This window comes from Loxodonta africana, chromosome 15 (genome assembly GCF_030014295.1).
Source record: "Loxodonta africana isolate mLoxAfr1 chromosome 15, mLoxAfr1.hap2, whole genome shotgun sequence".
Classification (NCBI taxonomy): domain Eukaryota; kingdom Metazoa; phylum Chordata; class Mammalia; order Proboscidea; family Elephantidae; genus Loxodonta; species Loxodonta africana.
In genome coordinates this window covers 14,086,652-14,093,370 of record NC_087356.1, presented here as the reverse complement: position 1 = coordinate 14,093,370, position 6,719 = coordinate 14,086,652, and positions in this window count along the sequence as shown.

Here is a 6,719-nt window from a genome sequence, read left to right as displayed (position 1 = left end):
GGGTTGCTGTGAGTCAGAATTGACTCAATAGCAATGATTTTTGTTGTTGTTGCTCTTGTTATACAGCAAAAAGAGAAGCCCTGGTGGCCCAGTAGTTAAATGCTCTGCTGCTAACCAAAAGGTTGGCAGTTCAAACCCAGTAGCTGTTCCATGGGAGAAAGATGTGGCAGTCTGCTTCCATAAAGATTTACAGCCTCGGAAACTCTAGAGGGCAGTTCAACTCTGTCCTGTAAGGTCGCTGAGTTGGAATCAACTGAACGACAATGGATTTTATACTGTAAAAAGGAAGGTGGCTTGGTCTACAAGTCAGATGGCCCGGGTGTGCTTTGGTTTCACCACAGAATTGCCCACAGGACCTTAAAAAAGTCCCTTCATCTCTCAGAGCCTCAGGTCCCTCAGAGTCAAGTTCACCGCCTATCTCACAAGTGCTTAGAAAAAAAAAACAAGAACATGGTAAACCTAGAGAAGCCTAAATATTTTTTCAATTAGAATATTTGAGAAGTGGGTCACCACTAACCACATGTGCCTGTTTACATTTAAATTAATTAATATTAAGCACTCACCGCCTCCGTCTCACTTGCCACATTTCAAGTGCTCAGCAGCCACGTGTCGCTAGCGGTTATCTTACTGGACAGCTCTGGGATCAACCATCTCAGTTTATAGCTGAGGAAAATGATGGCTAGAAGTGAATCTGGATTGGCCAGTGTTGGAGAGGGAGCAGGACTTTGGTCACCTCTTTGACTCTGACTCACAGCCACCCCATGTGTGTCAGAATAGAACAGTGCTCCACGGGGTTTTCAATGGCTGATTTTTCAGAAGTAGATTGCCAGGCCTTTCTTCCGAGGTGCTTCTGGGTGAACTAGAACTTCCAACCTTCAGCCAGGCACATAAACTGTTTGCACCATGCAGGGACTCACTCCCCTGCTCACCTCAAAGTCCACTGTGATTCTGCTCCTGAGTATTTTGACACTTTTACAGCCACCTCTTCCTTTCCTCTTTCTGCCCACAAGCTTTCGGGGGAAGGATAGAATTTACAGAAAGAAGGGCTCATCATTTTGGGGGCTGCAGCATCCCTGGCAGTTGCTCCCTCAGCTTGCAACTGGCCCCAGAATTAGTCACATCTTGAACAGCCCCCAGGATCATCTTCTGCTGAAGTGGCTTATCGCTTGCAGATTACAGAGCATCTTGTGAATTGTGTAAAACCGAGTCTTCAAAATGTCTTCTTGTAACTATTCTGTTTCCTGGCTGTACCCCTGTTAGTATCTTGGTCGTGACATTTATTATGATTTTGCAAGATGAAACCGTTGAGAGCAAGACAGTAAAGGGGTCATGGGACTCCTCTGTATTACTTTGTACAACTGCATATGAAGTGACAACTGTCTCCATCTAAAAAGTTTACTGTTGAATAAAAAAAGTCCTCCTGCAGTTTTTACAATTCACATTATTTTTAATTTAAGAATGTCTGTTGTGGGCATCCTAGACACAGACTCTGAATGGCATGTCAAAATAAAACTGAACTTCAATTTTACTAAATTTGGGGTTTATGCTTATCTTTTTGTGAATCGACTCAACGGCAGTGAGTTGTGAGTGGGTTTTTTGTTTACAGCAGCCATTTTACATTTGTCACAGACCCTCAAATAAAAGTACATAGTGTAAGACTGCGTATAATGTAGTTTTCCAAAACCCTAAATTTTTAATGCATCTCTATACTGTTGGAATCAAGGGTACAGCTGGACTGATTTCAGTCAGGAAGCGCACGGGGACTTCATAGAGACTGACGTGCCTAGAGTTGAGATTTACAAATGACAGCGATTCATCTTGACTGACATGTAGAGCCACAGGGTATTGTTCAGGTTTGATTGATTGTGGCTGCAGCAATTACTGGCACCAGGGAGATACAGCAACCACCGTGGGCAAACCCTGCCCTCAGCATCTCTGAGTAACTGTCTTTAGTTATCCTATGGCAATGCTGGGATCATTTGTAGCTCTCTTGTTTTAGATCATGGCACAGCTGTGAAAAGCGAACACTGGATTTATGTTTTTAATTCAGCGTCACTCAGCTCGGACTCTTGAACAAAATGGTAATACATTTGGCCTTGGGAAGTGCACACACTAACATCGTACTGGGAAGTTGGGAAGCGGCGCAGGCGGACCACTGGGGAGAATGCTGGCCTTGTGTGGGAAGCCCTCAGTCTGAGTCCCCTTCTCAACACGACTAGTTGTGTGCCCTAATCTCCTTAATCCTCAAGGCTTTATCTGTAAAGTAGGCACAACAAAACTCACCTATTGCATACGATTTCCATGAGAAGTAACTTGTTAATATGTGGTAAGTGCTATGAGGGAATAAAAAACTACCCACCAACAGTATTTAATGCTCTCTTACCATGTTCAAAGGAGACCTGGTGGCGCAGTGGTTAAAGCACTCGGCTGCTAACCAGAAGGTCGGTGGTTCAAACCTACCAGCCGCTCCACAGGAGAAAAGATGCCGCAGCCTGCTTCCACAAAGAATTCCAGCCTTGGAAACCCTAGGGGGCAGTTCTACTTTGTCCTATAAGGTCGTTATAGGTCAGAATCGAATCAACAGCAGGGGGTTTGAGTTTTCTGCTGTGTTCATGAGGAACCTAAGGACAGGCCAGGGTAGAAATGCTTTGAAAAGTTCTCACACACCAGCCCCTGATAAAGTATATATTCCCACTTAGACACCTTTGTAGATTCCACTTCTATGATTGACAGACAAAGCATACACAAGGAAGAATGCCTCTCTAGAATTTTATCCAAACTGTTACATTTTGGGAGAGATGTTGGGGGCTTGACTCATGACTCATCTCACAGCTGCATTTCCCCTCTTCAGTTTCCCTGGACACAGCTGGAGTCTTTCTTACAAAGATCAAGCTGGGAAAAACGAGAGTGGGGTTGGCCACACTATACATGGGTTACACTGCTCCTGATCGTTTCCAGCGTGGGTCTATTCATGTGACACACGGGGCCCCACCCACTCAGGCCATAAGAGGTTCAGTAGCAGATTAGAAGACTCTATTCATGTGGCCTGATCACTTCTTACCTCCTCCGTGAAGCCTCCCCTGACTTCTCCCCACTCATCCAACACTCAGTTTGGCTGACAACGCCTTGCCCAAGGACAAACCCGGGGTCAGGCCTCTTCCTCAATCACTTCTGTGGGGCCTAGGTCCCATCATGAGCGCCCCACTGGGCCCAGCAGTAATTCACTGGACACCCAGAACTAAGCTCTCAGGGTGCACCCCACATTCAGGTGTGGAAAGACTCCAGTGTGTGGCCCAAGCCTAAGAATGATTTCATTTTGACTACAGAGTCCCAGAAAGGAAAATACAATTATAATACCTTCTGTCAATGAATGCTCATTCAATGTAAGACTCTGGACTTTTCTGAATTTCCATAGCCAAAACCTCAGTTCTATCTTTGATATGTAAATCTGACGTTGGTTCCTCAAACTAATAAATTTCACAAAAGAAAAAAAAAAAAAAAAAACAGGTGAAATTGTGCACTACAGGTTAGTAAGTAAGCACAAGTAAGCCCATGCATACTTTGCTTATTGGATAATTGTCCCTGCCTAAGCGGTACAAACAGTTAACGCACTCAGCTGCTAACCAAAAGGCTGGCAATGGCAGTCTATCCAGAGGTGCCTCAGAGGAAGGATCTGGGGATCTACTTCCGAAAATGCAGCCTGTGAGAAACCTGTGGAGCGCAGTTCTACTCCGACACACATAGGGTCGCCATGAAGCAGAGTTGACTCAATAGCCGCTGGCTTTTTATAGAAATTCCTGGGGTTACCTGAGGGGAACTCTGCTTCCTTCTGAAGAGAAGCCCCTTCCAGGTTTCCACTGGGAGGATCCCCTTCAGCTCCAAGAAAGCAGCCTGGGGCCTGAGGCCTGGGCCCAGGCTGGGAGGCGGGTAGGATCGGGCATGAAGAGTGGCTGGACTCCAGGGAAGTATGGCCTCAGACCTGACTCCTCCTCCACCATCTGATGGTGGAGGCACTGAGTGCTCCAGGGAATTCCTGGGAAGCAGTGAGGTCATGCCCAGAGCTGGTGGCTCCTGCTGACAGAGCAGCCAACCTTGTATTGGGGTTACGTCACTCCTTTTAATGAGGATTTCCCTGACCTGTTTAATTGTTCAAGAGGGAATGGGCTGGGAGTGTTCCTTTCTTGGAACTTATTTCTTTGTTCTTTCATTACAAGTGGTGCTCAGTTTTATTCTCCTCCCTGTACTTTCAAAATCTAGTCAGGGACTGAACGGACCCTGTAGCTGTGGCTATTATACAGTACCTTCCCCAGTGCTGGCTGGGTGAAGGGCTGAGGGAGGGGGCTGAACAGGTGGCAGAGCTCTTGTACATCTGTGCACACTCTCATACACTGCTCATAAACTACCCAACAATGCTACTAGTGGTATTTTATTGCAAGGAAATAGAGTTACTTACTCTATATGGTTTATGTGTGTGGTAACATTGATTATGCCAGTGAAACATAGTGAAATGAACTTGAATGTCCAACCCCAGGGGATGGATTAAATACTCACAGTACATCCACATGGTAGAACGCTATGCAGCCATGGTTCTGAAGAATACGCAATGATGAAGGGGGATGTTCATTAAATTATTAAGCAAAAAAGATAAAAACTATATGTACAACATGATTCTAAATTTTGTATATATATATAGAAATGATGCCGGGGATTGCATGATAGAATTTTGCAAGACCAACAATTTATTATTCATTGCAAATGAATATCTGTAAAACAGGCACAACAAAACCCACATATTGCATATGATTTCCATGAGAAGTAACTTGTTAATATGTGTTAAATGCTATGAGGGAATAAAAAAACTACCCACCAACAATATTTAAGGTTCTCTTACTGTGTTCACCAACATAAATGGTGACTATACACGTGGACCTCTCCAGATAGAATAAACAGGAATGAAATCAAATACATCTGTGGAAAGAGAGGTTGGAGAAGCTCAACGTCATCGGTCAGAACGAGGTCAGGGGCTGACTGCAGAACAGACCATCAATTGCTCATATGCACGTTCAAGCTGAAGCTGAAGAAAATTAGAAGAGGTCCATGAGAGTCAAAGCACAACCATGAATATATTCCACCTGAATTTAGAGACCATTTCAAGAAGAGATTTGAGGCATTGAACACAAATAACTGAAGACCAGACGAGTTGTGGGATGACCTCAAGAACATCATACACGAAGAAAGCAAGAGATCATTAAAAAGACAGGAAAGAAAGAAAAGACCAAAATGGATGTCAGAAGAGACTCTGAAACTTGTTCTTGAATGTAGAGTAGCTAAAGCAAATGGAAGAAATGATGAAGTAAAAGAGCTGAACAGATGATTTAAAGGGCAGCTCAAGAAGACAAAGTAAAGTATTATAATGAAGTAAGCAAATGCCTGGAATTAGAAAACCAAAAGGGAAGGAGATGCATGGCATTTCTCCAGCCGGAAGAATTGAAGAGAAAATTCAAGCCTCGAGTTGCAATATGGAAAGACTTTATGAGGAAAATATTTAACAATGTAAAAAGCATCAAAAGAAGATGAAAGAAATACACAAAGTCACTGTACCAAAAAGAATTGGTCGACATCCAACCATTACAGGCGGTAGCATATGGTCAAGAACTGACAGTACTGAAGAAAAAAGTCCAAGCTGCACTGAAGGCATTGTCGAAAAACAAGGCTCCAGGAATTGACAGAATACCAATTGAGATGTTTCAAGAAATAGGTGCAACATTGCAGGACCTCACTCACTCATCTATGCCAAGAAATCTGGAAGACAGCTACCTGACCACCCAACTGGATGAGATCCTTATTTGTGCCCATTCCAAAGAAAAGCGATCCATTGGAATGTGGAAATTATTGAACAATGTCATTAATATTACACACAAGTTTTGCTGAACATCATTCAAAAACGGTTGCAGTAGCACATTGATAGGGAACTGCCAGAAATTCGAGTCAGATTCAGAAGAGGATGTAGAATGAAGGATATCATTGCTGATGTCAGATGGATCTTGGCTGAAAGCAAAGAATATCTGAAAGAGGTTTGCCTGTGTTTTATTGTCTATACAAGGGCATTCAACTATGTGGATCATGACAAATTATGAATAACATTGCAAAGAGTGGGAATTCCAGAACAATTGTGTTCATGAGGAGCCTGTATATAAACCAAAAGGCAGTTGTTTGAACAGAATGAGAGGATAATCTGTAGTTTAAAATCAGGAAAGTTATGCATCAGTGTTGTATCCTTTCACCATATTTATTCAATCTGTATGTTGAGCAAATAATCCAAGAAGCTGGACTATATGAAGAAGAATGTGGCATCAGGATTGGAAGAAGACTTATTAACAGCCTGCATTATGCAGATGACACAACCTTGCTTCCTGAAAGGAAAGGGGACTTGAAGCACTTACTGATGAAGATCAAAGACTACAGCCTTCAGTATGGATTATGCTTCAACAAAAAGAAAACAAAAATCCTCACAACTGGACCAATAAGCAAAATCACGATAAATGGAGAAAAGACTGAAGTTGTCAAGGATTTCACTTTACTTGGATCCACAATCAACGCCCATGGAAGCATTTGATTTCTTGACTGTTTATTGGTCCAGTTGTGAGGATGGCAAGACTTCATCTCACGAACTTTGGACATGTTATCAGGAGGGACCAGTCCCTGAAGAAGGACATCAT